We start from the raw sequence: 22,430 nt of genomic DNA, 5'->3' as shown, positions 1-22,430 counted from the left end.
AAACGCCAGCTCACCCGCTGTTGATAGCTAGATGTAAAGATGAACCTGCGTGGAGTCTTTCCCCAGTGAATGTGCCAGCTTCTGGTGGACAGGAGCGGTGCATATGCTATGCTCTTTTGGCTTCCTGCAGAGAGCCTTGAATGCTAAATAACTATGGATGTTTCACTGGCTGGACCCATGGGAGCCGTAAGCGGTGGAAACCTTGGGAAATTATAATAATAGTTTAGAATTTAGATCATTTTATGTCGACAGCCAGGAAGTCTCCGCTAACACTATAGCAGGACTAGTGGGTGGTAACTCGGACCCTCAGAACTCAGAAATCTAACCTGAGGTCTAAGTAAGGTTGCATCTGGCAGAATAGGACGCACAATCAACACCCGACAGTGCGTCTGACATCAACAAGCCAACCGAATATAGGCTTCCTTTCTCTTTCTTTTGCTTGTTCCTCCTCCCCCAGGCTTCCTGGCCATGTGGGACGGGCCATGTGGGCTCTACACATCCTTCCTTGCTTTGCCCTCCCATCACTGCATTTCTGTGATTTCCATTTGTCAACCTGCCGTCTGACCGTTGGCACACTGGCTGTTCCATTTGTGTGCTTGGAGCCTTCCGGTTGGGGTCTCGTAGGACATTCACAAGGGCGACAGCTCCTTGGTGAGGATCTGATGAGGATCAGGAAGGGTGCAGTAGTGACGTCTTCCAAGTTCAAATATGGGGACCACCCCCAAAACACTGGGTGAGATGTTCCTCTGAGTCAAGTCGTGGTTGTATAAATGACCCTGGAGTCAGGCTGTGTGTGCTTGAAAACCAAATTCTGGCTCCACTATTAATGGTTGTATTCAGCAATAGACTGAATGTTTCTGAGCTTCTGTTTCCTCATCTATAAAATGGGAATAAAAATAGCATCTGCTTCCTAGGGTTGCTGTGAGGATTAAGGGTTTAATGTGTGAAAGTGCACAGTGTGCGGGGCCCAGAGGAAGCGTTCAGTCACCGGTGCCCGGCCTTCCGTCAAGGGCCTGGTCTGAAGCCTGTACCACCAGCTGCTGGCTGTGTGGCCGTGACCAAGTCCTGCAACCTCTCTTGGCCCACATTTCTTTACCGCAGAGTGTTGGTGGACCTGCGTAGCCACTTCAGCCTGTCGCTGTGGTAGCAAACTGGAAAATTCAGCACACACATAAGAACTCCATTTGTTAATAGTGGCCCCTTTTTCCTCCCTTACAGTCAACAGAGCACATGGTAAAGGCCTCTTTTCCCGAGGGAGGCTGCTGAGGGCTGGACACGAGTGCTGAGGCCCAGCCCGGGCATCCACGGGGCATCTACCCGCCGCCATGTTGGGCGGACTCTGCATAGCCATTTCACCAGGAGGCCCAGGGAGATGTGTTTCTTGGATCCTGCCTGGGCTCATAAACAAGTCCAGAGTCTGGTTTTCTGTCTCTCCTTTTCTCAATTAGGGAAACAGTCAGGCACTGTCAGTTCCCTTTCAGGTCTCAACAAGCCCGGGCTGCCCTGGAGGGAGGAGGAGGACAGGCGAGGAGACAGGAGGAAACTCTCCCTGTAAAACTTGGCTTTGACTGAATAGCTTCCAGTTGCCTTGAAATCCAATCTTCTTTTGAACTCGAATTTGCTGTCAGTCACATTCTTGGAAGGCGATGTGCTCCAGTCCCGTCCTGACAGCCAGGAGTGATAATACCTTTCCAAGAACCCCACTCTCGGGGTGGTAGGAGCCAGCTGCCTGCTAATGCTCCCTTTCACCTGTTCGGCGAGACTGGAGTATTGGGGGCTTCAGCCCTATGGGACCCTACAGACAACTGATCATCTGGGTTTAGGAGAGAAAGTGATCCTCTTTCTACCTGTTGCTCCTAGAACTGAGGCTATTTGATATCTCTTTTATACCATCACTTGGAATTCCCAAATGCCTGGCTTCTCCATTCCAACCAACAAAATTGTACCTCGTGCCGACATTCACTAACTCATGAATTAATTCAGCCAATATGTATCGAGTGTCTATCGTAGGTTCTAAGCACTGGAAGAACAGCAGACAAAATGAGCGTGACATGCTTGGTCTCCGTGAAGCCCACCCCAACACTTAGGCAACAGGCGAGGTCGGGACTGACATCTGTCAGAGGTCCAGGTTTGAGAGAGAGAGCGCTGCCACGTAAAAGACACACGACACTGGGTAAACCACTAAGTTTTCCTGAACCTCACTCTTCTCATCTGTACACTAAGTGAAATCATTTTGCATGCTGTAACATTCCATTTGAGTTGGTCCAGGACAGATCCAAACTTTGTACAAATATGTCCAGACTTTTAATTTCATTACATAAGGAGAATTTATTGAGCACCTGCTGTATACCATGCATTTGGGATACAAAGGTGAGTAAGCTCCGGCCCCTGCCTTCCGGTAGAAGAGAGGCATACAGAAGCTGTAGATTAGAAAGCTGTGGTGAAGTGATGACAGGGCCTTACAAGAGAATAATGGGACAACTGAGGAGGGGACCTGACCCAGTCCAGGGAGGAGAAGGAGGAGGAGACACTTGGGCTGAGTCTTAAATGTGTTGAGGTAGCCAGATGAAGAGAGTAGCCGGGGAGGGGGACATCCTGGAAAAAGGAAGTGAACAGAAGAATGGAAACCAGCCACACTATAGTTCATCGTTCTAAGGCACTCAGTACTGACAGGGAATGAGGAGAGAACAGAGGTCCGCAGGGACCAGCTTCTGGAAGACCTTGTCTGCCATGGCGATACATTGGAGTTTATTCTCTAGGCAAGGGCGTCACATTGAAAGGCTTTGAGCAAGGGTGTCATAGCATCAGCTCTATGCTTTAGTTCATGGCAGTTGTACAGAAGGGACTGACTGAGGGGGCCCCGGCAGGTGCTGTGACACGAGACTTTCACTGTGTACCCACAAGCTCAGGGGGGCCTGAGCGAGGCTGGTGGAGAGGTTAGAAGGCATGAGTGAAATATTTAGGGGCTGGAATGATAGGGCTGGGTCAGTGCTGGGAGGTAGAGTGAGTAGGATCAGGAGATGAAACGATCCCCAGCTTCCTCACCTCAGTGCCTTGACGGTGGCTGCAGCAGGGAATCCGAGAGGAGAGCAGGTTTCAAGGGACAGATGACAAGCTTTAGGTGCTTGTTGGGTTTCTCAGTGGAGCCGTCTAGCAGCAAATCGGGTACAGGCAGGCCTTGCCTCCCATGGTTCCATACACGTGGATTTCTCTCGCCACATGTGGTCAGTAACACCAGTGCCCCAACACCACGGGTCACCTTTCAGTGACCACGGCATAGGAAGCGTAATTGCAGAAAACACATACTTCTCTCGAGGCCACACATCACTACATAATAACAGACGTGCATCACACTCCATGACCAGCCACGTCATCAAGTAAAAAGTGTGTACAAATTCACACAACACAGAAATCAAGAACAAAGCCCCAAGTGAGGCTAACACGTATCTGTGGCCCTCCCCTCCTGCCCCCACCCCTCACCTGGACCAGGTTTCCTGGAAGAAATGGGACTTTGAGCCAAGCCCTCAAACACAGCGCTGGAGTACCGTCACACCTTCCAGTGTCTTCAGAGTGAAAGCTCGAGATCTGCCAGGCTCACTTGGCAGAGGTTTCCTTGTTTTGTGCAAGCAAAGCAATTCTTGTCATACTCAACCTGGAAACCCCACCCAGCATCCCAGGATCGCAGAAGCAAACAGAAAGGACAGGGACAAATATCTCTGTTCCTCTTCTCTGTACCCCAAAAGCGTTGAAGACTCTTCCTGGACTGAGGAAAGAGGCTGGTTAGGGTTAGGGGTGCGGAGAGGAAGGGAGAGAAGGAGGGGGTGGGGGAGAGAGAGGGAGGGAGGGAAGCAGGGAGAGGGAGAGCCCAGGGAAGGAAAGACAGGAAGAGGGAGTGAGGAAGGGGGGAGAGGGATAGAAAATGGAAGAACTGAGGCTTTTCACCCCAGAAGCATCATCTTTGTAATTGGCCACAACAAGCCTCAGAAACTCAAAGGACTGGGTTTTTGCTGTGGGGCAACGTGTGTGGATCCTCTAAGGTGTCCTGCCATCTGTTCTGCAGGAAAATAGGAGGAGACAAAACCTGTCAGAAGCAGCAGGTGGCAGAAAGGGAAGGGGGGGGAGGGAGTTGGGAACTGGCTCGGGGTGGGGGTTGAAGGAGCAAAGGAAGATGTCTGTGGAGGAGGTCTGGGCAGGTCTCTGCCCTCAGAAGCCCAGGGTCCCCAGCTCCTCACGAGCACACCGCCTCCCACCCCGCCCAGCTCTAGCCTTGCTGGAGGCCAGACAGAGTCTCTGCCAAGGACTGCAGGGACCCCGCCCCAGGGCAATGCTTGGTGGGTGAGCCAGGTCGGTGGTCAACCCCACATACACCCATGGACTGCCCACTTGAGCCAGGGGGGCCCTGCCGGCACTGCGCTGCCGACCGCTGCACGGGCACCAAAGGGCACTGAGTCTCCCATGAGGAAAGGGAAGAAGTGCCAACTCATTTCTTCTCTGAAGTCAAAGAAAATCTAGTATAAACATAGTGGGCTCTGTGAATTATCCACATGAAATGTTTAACGCATTTAGCCTGGAGCAGATGAGATTTAATAAGGGGATGTTCCCATGGTGATTTTATTAGAAACTTTATTAGCAATCAGCTACCGTTTATTGAGCACCTGGTATCAAGTCAGCCACCGGGCTCCAGGTACCTTGCCGTGCACTCACCTGCCCCAAGTCCCTGTCAGGACCCCTGCCCACGCCCATGAGCGCGTGCACACACACACACACACACACACACACACACGCAGCCACCACCAATGTTATAGCGAGGAACCCTCTCTGAGGCTCAGTGACATTAAGTAACTTACTTAAAGTCATGCAGCGTGTAACTGTGAGAGCCAGAATCGGAAACCAGGACTGGCTAACTCCAAACCCGCAGCCTCCACGGCCGAACTGTCCTGCCTCTTGCTCCACTCCAAGAACTACCCAGGCAAGCAGAGTCAGCCCTTTCTCTCTCGCTCAGCTCCCTGGCACTGGGGGAAGCAGTTTCCGTGCCGTGAGCGCCCCTGTGGAAAGAACCACGTGGTGAAGAACGGAGGTTCTCAGCCTCACCCTGTTGAGGAACTGAAGCCCGTCCACACCTGCACGACTGATCTTGGAAGCAGATCCCTCAGCCCCAGGCCAGTCTTGGTGATGACCATAACCCTGGTCAGTAGCTTGGCTGCAAGCCCCTGCAAGATGTGGAGCCAGAGGCCCCCAGCTAAGCTGTTCTTTGATTCTTGACCCAGAGAAGTGAGATGATACCGTTTCCAGCTTCTAAGTTCTGGGGTAGTTTGTTACGCAGCAGTTGTTAACTAACATGGAGTCATTAGGTTGCCAATTCTCAAGGCTGCTTGTGGTGAAAGCTTCCAGTTACAGAAAATGATACATTTTCTTACTTCTGAATCAATGGAAGTGAGGTTAGGTTGCTGTACTTGCAGCCGGAAGCACACTGATGACTAGACCACACGTGACCTGTGTGTAGCCGGCCTGAAGCAGCATCTGAAAAGACTCTCCCCTGGTTCTAAAACGACTCCACCATGGCCTTCTTCCATCCCCTGAACATGCCAGGCTCCTTCCCGCCTCTGGGTTTTCGCCCATTTTGCTCCTGCTAGCCAGAGCTCTGTCTACTTTATCTTGTTAATGCTTTTGAGTTTTTCAGATTTTAGCTTGAAATCCCATTCCGTGGTAATGTTCCGGACCGCCCTCTGATTTCTTCTTCTATCAAGTCCCCTTGTTATGCACTTCCTAGCACCATGTACTGTGAGGTGGCAAGAGGCAGAATTCTCAGAGCCAGCCAAGCCAAGGGGGACACGGTGCCACGTGGGCTGGGATGCGGAAAGCAGCCCAGAGTGTGGAACTCTGAGAAGGCCACGTGAGTGACTCTTCCTCCTGGAGCTAATGGACCAGGATGGGCTGTCCCCTCCTTGCCCTGGTCTCCCAGTGCCCTGCCCACGAGCGCGGGGTAAGACAGTGCAAGTGTAGCCCTTCGAAGGCGGTGACAACCACAGTATTGGGCACACGGAAAGGGGTTTCCTCCCAACAGATTCGGATTGCAGCATCTATCATGGCTCCCCAGAGAAGGCCGTGCCAGCCACACGAGGGTCCCGAGTCGATGGTGCGATCACCCAGGGCATGCCACCTCTCTGGATAATGCTGCCCCTCCTCTTCTTTTCTTTAAAGAGCTGAGGTAGGGGCTCCAATTATCCTGACAATTATTTCACCTCTCGTTTTTGTTCCGACCCCCGCTCCTAGGTCTAGGTGAGCCTGAAATCCTCTGTGTCCATTACAACTTCTTCCATCGGCATTACCCGCTGAGGCATGAATGTGGACCTGATTAACACAGTGTCTATCTCGGTGTCTGCGTCAGAGGCTGGAACTCCCAGATGCCTGAAATTTGCTCCTTGAGCAACAACAAGCAAAAAAGAAATAAAGCCTTAACAAATTCAACACACACACGCACACACACACACAACACACCCCTCAATCAACCTTGAAGGCAACCTGTCACTCCACACAGCCACCGTCCTTCTGCCCCTCCGTGACCATATGGGGGACGGTAGGGAGATGGAGAGGGAAACAAACAGGAGAGAGAGGGAGAACCGGAATATGGCTGGGAGTGGGAATTAGTGAACACGGGGTGGGGGGGGGGCTGGGGGGTAAACCGTTTCTGTGAAAGGCCAGGTGGTAAACAGTTTAGGCTTTAGGGCCACATACGCTCCGTCACAACCACTCAGCTCTGCTGCTGCCGCGTAAAAGCAGGCTAGACAACACACAAACAAATCGGCACGGCTGGCTTCCAACAAAGCCGTATTTATGGACGCTGAAATTTGCATTTCCTATCGTTTTCATGTGTCACAAACTATTCTTCTTTTGATGTTTTTTAAAAAAGCCTTATTTGTTTAGAGCAGTTTTGGGTTCACAGCAAAACTGAAGAAGGGAAGGTACGGGGATTTCCCACGCACCTCCTGCCCCCGCACGTGCACAGCCCGCCGTGATCAACACCCCCACCAGAAGGTACATTTGTCCCAATCGATGAACCGCCATTGACACACCATCACCGCTTGAGTCCCATAGTTTACATTGGGGTTCACTCTTGGCGTTGAACAGCCTTGGCTCACGGGCTACAAGAACGGGTGGTGGGCCAGCGGAGGTCACATGGCTGGAAGTGTGCTGACCCCTGGTCTAAAGTAAGAAGAGCTACAAGAATCAAAGTCTCTGGGCCTCGCTTCTGTCTTGCCTTCCCCTTCTCCTCCCACCCTCACCCCACAATGTGCTACCTCTATCCTCTAGCAAACGTTCATATTTTCCCCCTTAGCTCCCGCCTTGCCCGTCCCCTAACAAATACTTACACCTGCATGAGCATTCAAGCAGTCGGTCCTTAACCACACACTCTCATTTCTGTAGCCGAAGGATTAGGGAACATCCAGAGCTTTCTATAGAGTAAGGTTCTTTAGAAATCGAGTAGGTGGGAGTGGTAAGGCCTGTGGGGGAGAACGTGACTTTTAAAACTCAGTTCTATAAAGGATAGGCCCACCCAGTCTTTTTTCTCTGCAGCCACATTATAAAGGAAAAATCATTTCCTGCTAACCATAATGCCTGTATTTTATTTAAAAATTTTCTTACCTACTCAAAATGGTAAGTGATTTTTCTCTAAGGTCTAAAAATGTCCAGTAGTCCCTACTTTTGGATGAAACAAATGATCGGGAACTGAGGCTTGCAAGAGGGAAAGGACTTAACCGTACGCACTGATGCGGGGCTGAGGTCCTCGCAGTTATACTTGGAGAAGCTTCAGCCTGAGTGGATAAAGGTCGTGGGCATCACAGAAGAACCCAGTGTTTGCAGTGAGACAGGCCTGGCTCCAAATTCCATTCTGCCATGGGTTGTAGGACTTAGCTTCTCGAGGCTTCCGTCCCTTCACTTGCAAGCCGGAAATAAGAAAGGTCAATTGTTCCGATGTTCAAAGGAGCCAACATATACGAAGTGCCTGGTTAGTGGGAGTGTTCTTCATCCTTTCCATCTCTGGAGTCTCTCCCTACTGCCCTCAATCTAGCAAAACTTATTTGGAGCACCATTGTTTGGTCTCAGTAGCAACTTTCTATGTTTTGCCATAAAAGTAAAATTTTAAGGCAGAGTAAGCATGAAAAAGGCATTCAGAGTAAACTTCCTGGATTGAAGGTGGTTTTTTTTTTTTTTCCTGGCTGTCTCATAATATTCAACTTAGATTCAATTACTTGCAGCAATAATGAATAGCACATTAGTAAATTAAGCTGACTTTCTAGAAGTAATAAAGCAGGACCAGAACATGAGCTCATGGCTGCTCTTGGCTCTTAAGTCTCTGCTGAGGAGGAGAAGGAGAGCCTGCCAAGGAATGTTAGGGGGAATTATCAGGCTTGTGGGGTTGCCAAAGCAGAATTAGCCAGGCTCTAATGCGTGCGGTGGGCGGCGCGCAGATGGAGAGACTGCTGGAAAGCAAGGCAGGAGCCTGGGGAGGAGGTGGGGGGTGGCCGCGGAGGCCTGGAGGGACAGTGGCAAATTCGGGCTGGGGTCGTGACGGGGAGTGGAGGGGTCCTGCAGCCAGCACGCTGTTGACTGACAGACGGGCCTTGCTCTAAGGCCCAGATCCAGAATGTTAGAGCTAGAAAAGTCCTCAACATCCAGTGGCCTTACTCTTTCATTGTACAGATGACAAAACGGAGGCCCAGCCACGTTCTGACCTGCCCAAGGACACGTGTGTTTTGTGAGAGAAGAACCTTGCTGTCTACGACTGGCTTTCTAGGGGTCATTCAGAGAAGGGAAGTCTGGTGTCCTGTTTTGGCCAAAATAAAAAATAGATGTCCAGGAAGCGCTAAGCTCATCTCATCAAAGCCTTGAGGCAACGCCAACTACTTGTCCATCACCCCTGGGCAGAAAGCGTACCACACACACACAGCCTCACGCTGCTGTTTTCTTTCTTTTGGAATATGCGGGTTATGGGAGTGGAAGCCAGCTGTTACAGCTTTTTAAAAAATTGTGTTGCTACTGCAACAGATGTTTATAATATTTTTTATAATATTGGACTATAATAAATATAGTATAACATTATGCTATACAATATTTATTATAACATAATACTTATCATCATATTATTATTTCATCATAGTGCTTATTAAAATGAAATATTGGTACTAATAATGTACCAGACAACAGTTTGTGGAAATGACTCATCTTCCCTGTCCTCCGTCCTGAGAGAGGAGATGAAATGGAATCCTGTGACCAGCCTGGGGAGGGGGTCCCTGAAAACACCTCCTGACCCCCGATGAATAGTCCCCCAGGAAGAGACGCGCACACACACACACACACACACCAGCTGCCCTTACATTTGGAGCCCTGGCCCATCAGCTGAAGCCTCCCCTGCCCACTCCAGGCTCCTCCCCTGGGCTGAGCTCCCCCCCCCATTTACCCCCCGCCCCACAAGGAGAGAGCCTGGCAATGGGAGAAGGTGGTCGCTGGGTTTTGTGGGAAAAGAGGTGCCAATTATAGCCTTTATTAGGCTCACACCCGCCGTCTCACTGCCTTTCGACGGCTGCAGACCACACACACACTCTGTTCTCCCGCACGGGGACAGGAGACCTGTGTGGTCCTGCCGACTCACTTATGATAAATCTGCGAGCTTAATAAAACGCATCACTTCTATCTTTTGATCTCTCTTGAGTTACTCATTAGCTCTGGGTAACACACTTCTTGACTGACAGCCCTTCCCAGGGAAAACCCGAGCTGTGTGGTTCTTCAAACAAAAAGCAGCGTGGAAAGGTAGGGGTGTGCGTTGGGGTGGTGCGCTGTGTGCTTTGGAGGATGGAGGAAGGGGAAGGAGGAGCTTGGCCGTCTCGGGAGATGTCTGGAGCAAGGTCACCAGAGGAGAACGAGCATCACCCAGGAACGGCTGCTGCTGGTGGATGGTTCTAGAGCCCTCAGGGCTATTGAGTCTTCCTTCCTACTTTCCTTCAACATCTTTCTCAGGATTCCTTTTCTCCACGGAACCTCCAAGTCTGAGCTTTAATTTGATCTGAATTTCCTTTAAATGTACTACAAACACTTTCTTGTGCAACCTCTTGCCTGGTAAATTTTCTGAAGGGATCAACACTCCATTTTCTTTCCCGCTTTCTGGCACACCGAACACTGCCTTGCCTCCTCCCGTGTGTAGGCATTTGTGACAGGCTCTGGGCCAAGCTCTGGGCCTATTATTCCTGTGTGTGTTTACAGCCCCAGGAAGTAGGGACGGTCGTGATCCGCGTGTAATAGCTGAAGAAACGTGGACTTGGGGAATTGGGGTAAGTTGCCCAAGGTCACCTAGCTAACAGGTGAAGGATCAAGGATCTCACCCCAGGGCTGTCTGAGCCCACAGGCCGGGCTCATACCCACTCTGCCCCAAACCGCCCGCCCTGGGCCTCGCTTGGGCTGCTCCGCCGTGCGTGCATTTTGCACTCCCGCCAGCCCCAAGCCCAACACTGAGCCGAAGTTCCCAGTGTTCCTGCCTCCCGAGGACTCCCGTCATGCCCACTCACGGGGGGTGACTTCACCCTGGGCCGAGGCTGCTCTGGGAAACCACAGCCACTCAGGGAGTCGTGGGGAAGGCACCAGACTCAATATCGACTCACTGTGTGTTGGCGTTTCAGCTGAACAAACAAACTTACCGGCCGTGTTTGGTCCCCTTTACCACCCAGACAGAGCCTTCTTCACAGCCACCCCCACGGGAAACCACACCGCAGCCACCACAGGGCCACACGGAACAGAGAGGCTGTGTTGCCCAGTGGCTAAGGTGCAGCTGAGGCAGTCAGCTGAAGCAGGGTTGGGTCCACCTTATGCCCCTTCGTGCCTCCTTGACCTTGAGCAAGTCGCTCGGCTTCTCTGCTCGGACTCCTAATGCGTTAAAGGGAGCTAATGGGAACACTTACATCATGTGTGTGTTGAAGGAGGTAATCCACGTGGAAGAGCCTGTCATAAAGCAGTCTTTATTATTGTTAATGTTATGGGTTGAACTGAGTCCCCCAAACACGTTAAAGTCCTCACACCTGGCACCTATGAATGGGACCTGATTTGGAAATAGGGTCTTCGCAGGTGTCAGCAAGCTAAGATGAGGTCACCAGGGGAGGCCCTAACCCACTATGACTGGTGTCCTTATACGAAGAGGGAAATTGAGACACAGATGTGTGCAGAGAGAACGCAACGTGAAGACACAGGCATGGAGGGAAGATGGCCACATGAAGACGGTGACAGGGATTGGTGTTAGCGGCCACAAGCTGAGGAACGGGGGCTACCAGAAGCTGAAGAGACAAGGAAGGCTCTCACCCTAGACGTTGCAGAGGGAATATAGCCCTGCTAACGCCTTGATTTTTAACTTCCAGCCTCCTGAACTGTGAGGTAACACGTTTCTTTTGTTTTAAGCCATCCAGGTTGTGGCAGCCCTAGGAAAAGGATGCAATTAGCATTAAAAACATCACTGGCATAGGAGCCCCGAGACGTCTGTCCTAGTTTTGAGTTGGCTTCTAAATAGTTGTGTCCACTTGGACAAACTACAGAGGAATCAACTATTAGAACAGAAAGAGACTGGATGCCAGGTGAGGGAACAGAGGCCCATGGAGGGGAGTAACTGGCAGGTAACCCCAGCGAACCTGTTACTTCATCTGTCAACAAGAGATAATGATCCTGCCTGCTTCCCTGAGCTGTGGTTGAGGTGTCAGTACGATCACCTAGGTAGACCAGTTGCCATCACAGCCATGACAGCGCACGTGCGCACCCCCCCCACCACTGTCTGTCTGTCTTCACGGGAGCACCCTTGTCGGCGTGCCAGGACTCTGGCTGATTAAGGCCAACAATGAGCTATTTGAAGCAGGTGAAATTAATAACAGCCTCTGGGCAGCCATGTGGCCATCAGCCCACCGGTTGGGTAAATATGGAAGGGTTGGTTAAATGTGCCACTTGAGCAGTGGTGTAGACCGCGTATATCGGCATCCACAAAGGAGGGCTTGGTCTCTTAGGGAAGAATATGATGACTCAGGACGCCTGGTTTCTGCACCTGCTGCCGCTGCCTGACTCAGTCTGCGTTGCTGGGCAAGTCCCTTGCCCTCTCTGGGCCTTCCCATGCCTCTCTATACAATGTGAGCTGGGACCTGCAGCCAGGTCTATGTGACTCCAGAACCTCTGATCTTTTTTTATTTTTTTATTTTTTTTAAGATTTTATTTATTTGAGAGAAAGAGCACAAGCAGGGGGAGCAGCAGGTAGAGGGAGAAGCAGGCTCCCCACGGAGCAAGGAGCCCGATCCCAGGACTCTGGGATTATGACCTGAGCTGAAGGCACTTAACTGACCAAGGCACCTAGGTGCCCCCAGAACCTCTGATCTTAACCACCAGTTTATCCTGCCAAAAGAGATGAAACCAGCTGGTCATTCCAGAGAGTACAGAGTGTCAGTAGGGCACAAATGTGTGTGTGTTCTGAAATCACAGAGCTGACAGGGTCAGGAGGTCACCTGGCTGGACCCACCAGATGATAACCTTCATAAGCAGACATTTGGATAGCTTCTGGACATTCCAGTAATGTTTTCCTCACTCTTCTTGAGGATGCTCATTCTGTTGGCATGGAAACAGTCTTCCTTAACATGGGGAAATGATGAATACAAACATTGGGTTAATAAAACCATAATACCTCAGGGGCGCCTGGGTGGCGCAGTCATTAAGCGTCTGCCTTCGACTCAGGGCGTGATCCCGGTGTTACGGGATCGAGCCCCACATCAGGCTCCTCCGCTATGAGCCTGCTTCTTCCTCTCCCACTCCCCCTGCTTGTGTTCCCTCTCTCGCTGGCTGTCTCTCTTTCCGTCAAATAAATAAATAAAATCTTTAAATAAATAAATAAATAAAAAATAAAAACATAATACCTCAGTTTGGGTTCTGCGTCTCTTTTTTAGCTCATGTGACATTAGGCAAATCACTTTGCCTACGAAGACTGATGTGGAGACTTTGGGAGGTTGGGAGGAGAGCAAGGCAAGACCATGAAAGCTCCTGGCAGCCCTGGAACACGGCAGGTGCTCAAGAAATGTGGGTTTCCCTCCCTTGGGTTAGTCTGGAGCTAGAAAGATTATATCTATTATTTGTACCTCTGTCAGCTCTTGCATTGTCTGAAGACAACTGTCCAGTGGTCGCCCAACTGTTGGCATTCTCATACATTTCTCCTCGTCATCGTCTTCCTCGTCACCATCATCACCATCACCAATATCCTCACCAGCTTCCTCTTTCTCAACAGCATCATCTTTTACCACTATCACCTTTGCCCTCATCACCACCACCACATCAGAACACTTCAATTAACCCTAGAATTTACCCTGTATTCTCAGAAGGGTAGCCAGTGGATCCATCCAAGATTCATTGAACCAAATATTTTTTCTTTTTTAGAAGAATTGAAGTATAGTTGACATACAATGTTCCATCCTTTGCAGGTGTCCAGCATAGTGACTGCTCACAAGTGTGAGTACCATCTGTCACCTTACAATGCTATTACCATGCCCCCGACTATATTGCCTGTGCTGTACCTTTCATTCTTGTGACTTATTCATTCATACCTGGAAGCCCATTCCTCCCACTCCCCTTCACCCATTTTGGCCATCCCTCTACCCCCTTTCCCCTAAATATTATTATTTTATAGATGGTGAAACTGAATCTCAGAGAATTGCTTTTAGCCAGCATAACACCTAGCCAGCTCAGGTCACACCGAGGATGAGGAGGAATCTTCAGATGTTTTTCAGTGACCTTTGACATTCTCCATGCATTTCTCTTGTGCAAATGACTTCTCAAACTTAAAGGGAAGATTTTACATCTGAGTGTATGTATGTGTGTGTTCATACACGTGTGTGTGTGTGTGTATGTGTTTGAAAGAGAGAGAGACACAACATACATACCATATCCCTGGAAAACTCTGGAGCCCTTCTCCTGCCAAGCAGACTTGGGTTTCAGCCCACACCTGCAATATTTGGATGTCTTTTGTCCCCTAAAAGTCTCACTTTGCCTGGCTAATCCAGGCAGAGCTTCCTGCTGCCTCCTTACAGGACACAGTTCAGACCAGAATATTAGTAGAGATTATAGGAAGGAGAATAGATTTGAGAGAGGGACAGAGCTGCCAGGCAGGGAAGCTTGGCATCCAGGTGGGAGCCTTCCACGGATGATCTCAAAGCACTTGGCTATAAGCAGGATGGGATGGAGTAGGCCCTTCCCAGGGATGCCTGAGCTAGTCTATATCCTGTATTTTGTCCCTAGATTGTTCCTAGGACAAATGTGCCCATACCTTTGTTTTTATATGTGAATGACACATAAACACCTTTTTTCTCCCCTGCATATCAAACTTGGCTCACTATAAATAGGGTGACCCTATAGCCCAGTTGGACTGGGACAGTCAAGTTTGCATCTGTTGCCCTGACCAGTTTACCATTTGTCACCAGTGTCCCTGTTTGGACATTAATTGTAGAACATTCTTCCAAGGAGAAGTATCAAAGAAGACAGAGGACAAGGGCCACCAAATGAGGGGTTTGCCCTGTGGCTCAGTGGGAAGAACATTAGACTTAGAAGCAGAGAGCTTAGTTTAAGCCTCAGCTGTGTCTCTTTCTACCTAGGTAGGACTCAATTATCGCATCTGTGAAATGGGCATGATTATACCTACTTTACAGGGTTATCAAAGGTGAATGGCTTTAGTAGGCTCTGTTCCCTGCAGTATCACCTCTAATGATCTGTTTTACCTTTATATTTCAGTTACAGCTGTGCCAGTTTTTCTCCAACTTTGTCAAAGATCTGGTCACATGAAAGCAGTGGGGGCCTTGTGCCAGGGTCCAGGGCTCACCAACGGTGGGGTTTGCTCAGAGACTGTAAAAGTCTAGTTATGCCTAAAAACACCCAACCCACCTCTCAGTGTTGTACCGGCTGGAGCAGCCACACCCCAGGAACTGCTAATTTGGTAGATGGATTTGGAAAACGTGGAAGATTACATAAAGCATTTACTTGGTGGAAGGCTAGAAAATTAGAGCCAAAAAGCAGAAAACATTTTTGGGAGATGGATTCACTACAATGAAGGACTGAATCTGTGATGGGGAGGAAGAGAATGGAGTCAGCCCTGCAATGCTGTGCCCCTGGGGACCACGGCCCAGAATGTTCTCTCCAGCCTGGTTACAGCCCAGCACCGCTCACCAAGCCCCATGCTGGTGAGCTCTAAGAGGCTTCCAGGTGCTACTCCACTGCTCCCTTCCACAGCCTGTGGCCAGCAGGGACACCCATCCGTCCCAACCCCCGCTGCTGACCATGCTGTCTCATCTTCCAGCCGCACACCAGTGGAGTGTCTGAGGTCTTAACTACTTGGGCCATGCGGCACGTCCAAATGCAGACGGTAATGCCGGGCCTTCTTCAGCCTGTTTCCTCCTCGCAGGAAGCCCAAGTTCTCCCCATTCCCACTGCATGGGAATGCAGCCACCTTTGAACACCCAAATAAAGATTGTTAACTTTTCAAACCTTTTCTTTTTTTTTTTTTTTAAGATTTTATTTATTTATCTGAGAGAGAGAGCAAGAGAGCAAGAGAGCGAGAGAGAGCAAGTGCGAGCACAAGCAGGGGGAAGAGGCAGAGAGAGGGGGACAAGCAGACTTTCCACTGAGCCAGGAGCCTGACACAGGGCTCAATCATGGGACCCTGGGATCATGACCTGAGCTGTAAGGCAGACATTTAAACCAACTGAGCCACCCAGGCGCCCCTCAAGCCCTTTCTTGACTGCCCCTGTTCCAGGCGCTGTGACTTGCCCCTTCCTCGCTACTGTTCTCTGACCCTGCAAATATGGCCATGCTTTACCAGACACTCTGTATCTGTCTCCCTCCAGCACAGTAAGGTCCGAGAGGGCAGGCACAGTATCACTCAGCTCTCTATGCCCCATGACTCACACAGTGACCTTAGTCAGGTTGACCTCTCTAAGACTTACCTAGACACAAGGTGTTTTGACCTCTGTATTAGTCGGGGTTCTCCAGAGAAACACAACAAATAGGATATTTGTATATACTATTATATATAGATAGTAAGTATTAATGTATTATATAAATATTTTAGAGAGATTATGTATTTTTATATATACATATAAAGAGACTTATGAGGAGGAATTGGTGCACAGGACAATGCAGGCTGACAGGTCCCAAATCTGCAGAGCTGATGTCCCAGTTCATGTCTGAAGGCTGAAAGCTGTTGTAGAATCAGGTCTTCCAATGTACTAGCTGGAAGACCGTCAGGCAAGAAAATATTCTCTTAGGGGGAAGATCTGTGTTTTGTTCTATTCGGTACTTCCACTGATGAAGCAATTAGCTTTATTAAGTCTGCCAATTCAAGTGTTAATCTCTTGTAAAAGCACTCCCACAGAAACACCCAGAATAATGTATCACAATGTTTGGGCACCCCGTGGCTCAGACAGGTTGATGGGTAAAATGAGCCATCACATCGCTCTGATGTTGGATATTGTTTAAAGGTCATCAGCATTCATTCCTCTCCCCTTCCGTCCTCTCCAGCGTATTGTAGAGGCTAGAAACCTGAGAACTACATTTCCCAGACTCCCTTGCCAGCAAGGTTAAAGTTCTGCCAATGGACCAACTTGCAAGAGATGCAGAAATAAGGCAGATCAAGCAGAGAAAGACAATTATCATATGGTTTCACTCATTTATGGAACATAAGAAGTAGGAAGATCGGTAGGAGAAGAAAGGGAAGAAAAAAGGGGGGGTAAACAGAAGGGGGAATGAACCATGAGAGACTATGGACTCTGGGAAACAAACAGACCTTCAGAGGGGAGGGGGGTGGGGGAATGGGATAGGCTGGTGATGGATATTAAGCAGGGCACGTATTGCATGGTGCACTGGGTGTTATACGCAAGTAATGAATCATGGAATTTTACATCAAAAACTAGGGATGACCTGTATGGTGACTAACATAATATAATTTTAAAATATTATTGAAAAAATAAAAAAAAGAAAGAAGGCAGAGGCATCCTCTCTCCAGCACCGGGGACTAGAGTATACATAAGCTTCTGCAGACGTGACATTTTGTAGCGGTCAGCTCGCCTTCCCATCCTCCACCTGTCCCCTGGGCTGGCAGAAGTAGGTTCCTGCAGATGTGACCTCTGGATTAAAACTTGCAGGGGCAGCCTGACCAAAATCTAGTGGTGGTCCCTGACGGCTTCTTCACTCTAAGCGACCTGTTCCCCACTGTACCCTCCTTCTTGAAATCCCGAAGGTGTTTTTTATTTTTTTGCGCTGAAACCCCAGATGATAGATACATCAGCACATTGACCTCAAGGTGTTTGGACTCTGGGTTTGTAAATACAAAATTTAAGAAGTAGAACTATACCAATATTAATACATTTTTTCACCGAGAGAGAATTTTCAGGAGCAAGTCTCATTAAGCCGATACGATTTCTAGATCAATTTTCTATACAACACAGTTATACAGTTTTCCCCTTATTTCCATTTTTATTTTACTGAAAATGTTTCATCACTATCATGTTTTTTCTCTTTTTGCTCTAAAACTAAGAAAGATGACTAGCTTATCAATCAAGGCTTTATTTTTGTCAAATTAAATAATTACACCGTATCTCCTAACTTTCTGATTTTTGTTTTGTGGTTTTATTTCTACCAAATCTAATTTTCCTAGGAAGGCCTAAAGTTTTCAATTTTACTGAGAAAATTTAATTCTGTCAATTTTTAAAACATAACCCAATTTTACCACGTACAGCTTTAGCCGTTGACAATTTAATTATATGTTGAATATTTTTACACAGACCAATTTTTTTGGACCAATTTTTGCATTTTTGATGTAACTCAAAAGATCTGACATTGTGAATATAATAAGAAATATGTATTTTAGTCTTTGTCCATGTTCCTAAAACCTTGTAATTTTCTAAGTTATTAGAGCGGTAAGAGCGTCTTTTGTTATAATATTTGGTTTTTGTCCTCAGTTCCTGAAATAGCTCCAGAGAGATAAAGGTAAATGAATGTCTCTTATTATTTATAACGAGTGTCTTTCAACAACACCTGAGTCGGTTAATGAGGTGATTTTTAGAAAGCCCCTAGATAACCACAGGATTGGGGGTGGTTGCCAGGGAACCAACCACATGATTAGAGGGTTGGAACTTGTAGGCCCCCACTCCATCTTCAGGGAAGGAAAAGGAGCTGGAATCTGAAGGAATCCCCAATGGCCAATGATTTAATCAATCATGCCTTTTGGAATGAAGCCTCCATAAAAACCCCAAAAGGATGGAGTTTGGAAAGCTCTGGGTTGGTGAACAGGAACGCATCCATTTGCACCGTGACCCCACTGTGGCAGAAGCTCCTGTGCCCCAGACCCTTCTGGACCTCACCCCATGAGTCTCTTCATCTGGCTGTTCATTCCAAAACTTCAATATCCTTTGTTCTATCCCGGTAATCTAGTAAGTAAATTGTTTTGCTGAGCTTACTGTGAGTCATTCTAGCAAATGATCAAACCCAAGGAAGGTTTGATCAAACCCAAACCTCCAATTTATAGCTACCTTGGACAAGTTGTAGGGAACCTGGGGACCCACGACTTGCAATTGGTGTTTGAAGTTGAGGAGGACAGTCTTGTGGGACTGAGCCTTTCCCCTGTGCAGTCTACACTAATTCCAGTATCAGAATCGAATTGTAGGACATCTAGCTGGAGTTGCAGAATGGCTTGGCGTGGAAAACCCTCACATCTGGGGACCAGAAGTGCAGTATTCTAGGAGGGGGTATCGTAGTAGAGATAAATAGAGGTGTTTCCCCTTTCAATGTAGATTTCACTGAGCACGATTTTAGTTGATGTCAGATTTCTTCCTTCTTTTTTTATTTCTACGGCTAAATTCGACCAGTAATTATCACTGTAAATTAATTGTACAAAGATTGATTCTTTACATTGGTTTTTTTTTAAATTGAAGCGAAGGGCATCAGAACAAACAGAGGACATACGTGCGTAGTAAGCCCAAACGTTCGTATTTGCGTGTGGTAGGATTTCCTTAACTACGAAACAGACTTGTTGTAAGGATTAAACAACACATCGAATGCTCAGCATGATGTCTGGAGCATAAATCACTCAATAACGATTAGTCACGATATACTAATTCTAAATGCTTGTGAGTTACATTGAACTTTGAACCCTGCGAGATGGGTATTATTATTATCTTTCCACTTAACCTATGAGGAAGCAGAGTGAATTGGTGGCTGGCCCACGTCCATCTCGGACATGGGCCCAGGCTTTCTGATGCTGAGCGCGTCCTACTTACCTACACAGTCCTTCCTACCCTACACAGCTTTGCAGAGGAAAAAATGGTTGTCTTAGGAAGAGAGAGTCAGCTTAGCTCTGTGCCATGCCAAGTGGGTACAGGTGTGATATACCACCTGAACACCCGCTAAAGGCAGGCCAGGATAGGACCCATCCACAGGAAAACAAAGGGCAAATAGGACCAAAACTCCAGGCAGTTCCCAGGAAGCTGGGGCACCAGGCAAGACTCACCACAAAGGACGTAACTGACCTGAAGGAGACCAGTGACATCTCAGACCAGGACAGAGCAGGGAGGTATCAGAGATACCAAGACCTCCATGGCTCCCGACCCAATGCCAGCTGGCCTATCAGGGTTCAAGAGAAGCAGGGCCGCAAATGCGAATGGCAGCTCATTCTGGACATTGAGGTGGGGCTTGTTCCTTCTGGAGGCTCTAGACGAGAACCTGTTTCCTTGCCTTTCCCTGCTTCTGCAGGCCGCCCACACTCCTTGGCTCCTCCAGCAACACCAGGCTGAATCCTTCTCACGCTGCCACTGCTCTGGTTCTCCCTTCCAGCGGCGTCGTCCACTTTTAGGCACCCTTGTGATTATATTGAACCCCCTTGGGCCATCCAGGATACTCTCCCTATTTGAACGTCAGCTGATTAGCAGCCTTAATTTCGTGTGCAGTCTTATTTCTGCTTTGCCAAATACACGAACACAGTCATAGACATCCTTGGGCCCCTCATTCTATCCACCACACGCTGAGAAAAGTCAACCGGGGCAAAATCGAGGAGGCAAGAGAGGGCCGATTATCGTGGCCAGTTGGTCAGTCCCTGCACTCCCTTCCAGCTGTTGGGCACATTCCAGGGAGATAGTGTGATGGAGTTTTGGTCAGAGGGATCTGGATTAGAAGCCTGGCTTTCACACTTAATGATTGGTGCCTTAGACACTCTGAGTTATTTCCTCATCTGCTGGGTGGGGGGTGATAATAATACTTCAGGCACATTTCTTTAGCAAGGGTTCAATAAGATCTTGCATGTGCGAAAATGCCTAACACATTCCAAGTGTTCCATTTTCTTCCGTGTCACCCACTTCACAGTATGTAAGGGCTCTTGTCTCCTTAACATTCCTTTACTTAGTCAACGTACATGAAATGTGAATTACGTCCTGTGTCCGTATTAGGTGCTGAGGGAGATCCGGCGCCTGGACTCTGACCTGTATGACCTTCAAAAACAGCAGGGGAGAGAGCTGGATGCTGGATTATACGTGTGGGCAGCAGCAGAAAAACGAGAGGGTGGTGAGGGGTATGACACTGCTAAGCAGTGTCAAAGGGAGCCCCAAGTGATGGAGAAAGCCTGCAGGAGTGAAAGAAAATAGGAGTTAAGGGCGCCTGGGTGGCTCAGCTGGTTAAGCAACTGCCTTTGGCCCAGGTCATGATCCCGGGGTCCTGGGATTGAGCCCCGCATAGGGCTTCCTGCTCAGTAGGGAGTCTGCTTCTCCTTCTCCCTCTCCCTCTCTCTTTCTCTGCCCCACCACTGCTCATCCTCTCTCTCTCTTTCTCTCAAATAAATAAATAAAAGCTTTATTAAAAAAAAATAGGAGTTAAGAGCACAGAGTTTGAATTCAGATCTAGATTTTTTTTAACTTTTTATTATGAAAAGTTCCAAACATTAACAAACGAAGAGAATACAAAGTACTGTGTTCTCTAATTCAGTAGCCACTCACCACACGTGGCTATTAAACACTTGAACTATGACGAGTCTGAATTGAAATTGCTCTCAGTGTGAAATACCCACCAATTTCAAAGCCTTAGTATAAAAAATTTAAAATATCTCATTAGTAATTTTTATATTATTTTGGGTTTGGTGAGGCAAATAGACTATATTATTATAATTAACAATACCTTTCATTCCTTTTTAAATGTGGCTAGAAATTTTTTAATATGTATATAGGTCACATTCAATTTCTTTTGAATCAAGCTGACATAGAGTACTGAATCCCCACTTGAAATGAATCACGCAGCTTCAACAATTACCAGCTTCTGAACATTCTTGTTTCATCTTTATCCCTACCAACCTCCACCCACACTGGATTATTTTGCAATAAAGTCCAGCTCTCATATTATTTCATATGGAAATATTTCAGTATGTACCTCAAAAAGAACTAAGAAAACACAGTCTCATTATTACTCTTCAGAAAAATGAATGTATATCAATTATATTTCAATAAAACTTGGAAAAAAACTAATAATAATTAACATTATCAAATAGAGATTAATTCCCAAAAAAATGGAATAGACACATTTCTCCCTTTTCCTCCCTCTAAGTACAACCAAACACCCTGGACAAAATTAGTAAGACAAATACAAGAAGATTCTGAGAGGTGAAAAGAAAAACTGGGTAGGAACCTCAGGATTTGAAGAATGACATGGTGATGAGTTCTTAGATTTTCTTATTCTCTCTTCTTATATGTATTATGGCTTCCCTCAAGCTGGAAACACCAAGAGTTGTAAAACAAAAACAAAAACTAATCTCCAAGAAAATCTCGAGCCAAAGGATCAGAAGACAAGTGGCCTAACAGATCAAAAACTTTTTTGAAAATACTCACTCTACTCCAGCCAAACACCATGGGAAAAACAAGGCACTTGTCAACAGCTGAGGTCAAGTGGGAGCCTAGGCTTTAATCCATGCCCAGTGGTAATAAGGTTCCTCTTCTATCTCCCCCCATCCCACCATTTGCAGTGTCGGCAGAGACCTAGTGGGAAGCCTGGACTTCTATTACCTGGCCGTAATGAGGTGGCATCCTCCATCTGTGGTCATCCTCCATCTAGGTGACCCTCCATCTAGTAGGGTCAGTGAGACCTGCTAGAATAGAATATTGAAATAATATCCAGAGTCTCATAAAAGAATACCTAACATATCTAGTTCACATTAGAAAAACAGACTGAAGAAACTGCTTAAACCTCAAACAGAATAAACCCAAGGAAACCCATGCCAACCCACATCATTATCAAACTTCTTAAAACTAAACAAAGAAAAATCTTGAAAGTAACAAGAGAGAAATGATACCTTACCTATAAGGGGAAAACTGAATAACAGAGATTTCTCATCCAAATCATGATGT

Source organism: Ursus americanus, chromosome 7, assembly GCF_024610735.1.
Source record: "Ursus americanus isolate L20-20 chromosome 7, mUrsAme1.1.p, whole genome shotgun sequence".
Classification (NCBI taxonomy): Eukaryota; Metazoa; Chordata; class Mammalia; order Carnivora; family Ursidae; genus Ursus; species Ursus americanus.
The sequence above is the reverse complement of the archived record's forward strand: the minus strand, read 5'-3'. Positions refer to the sequence as shown.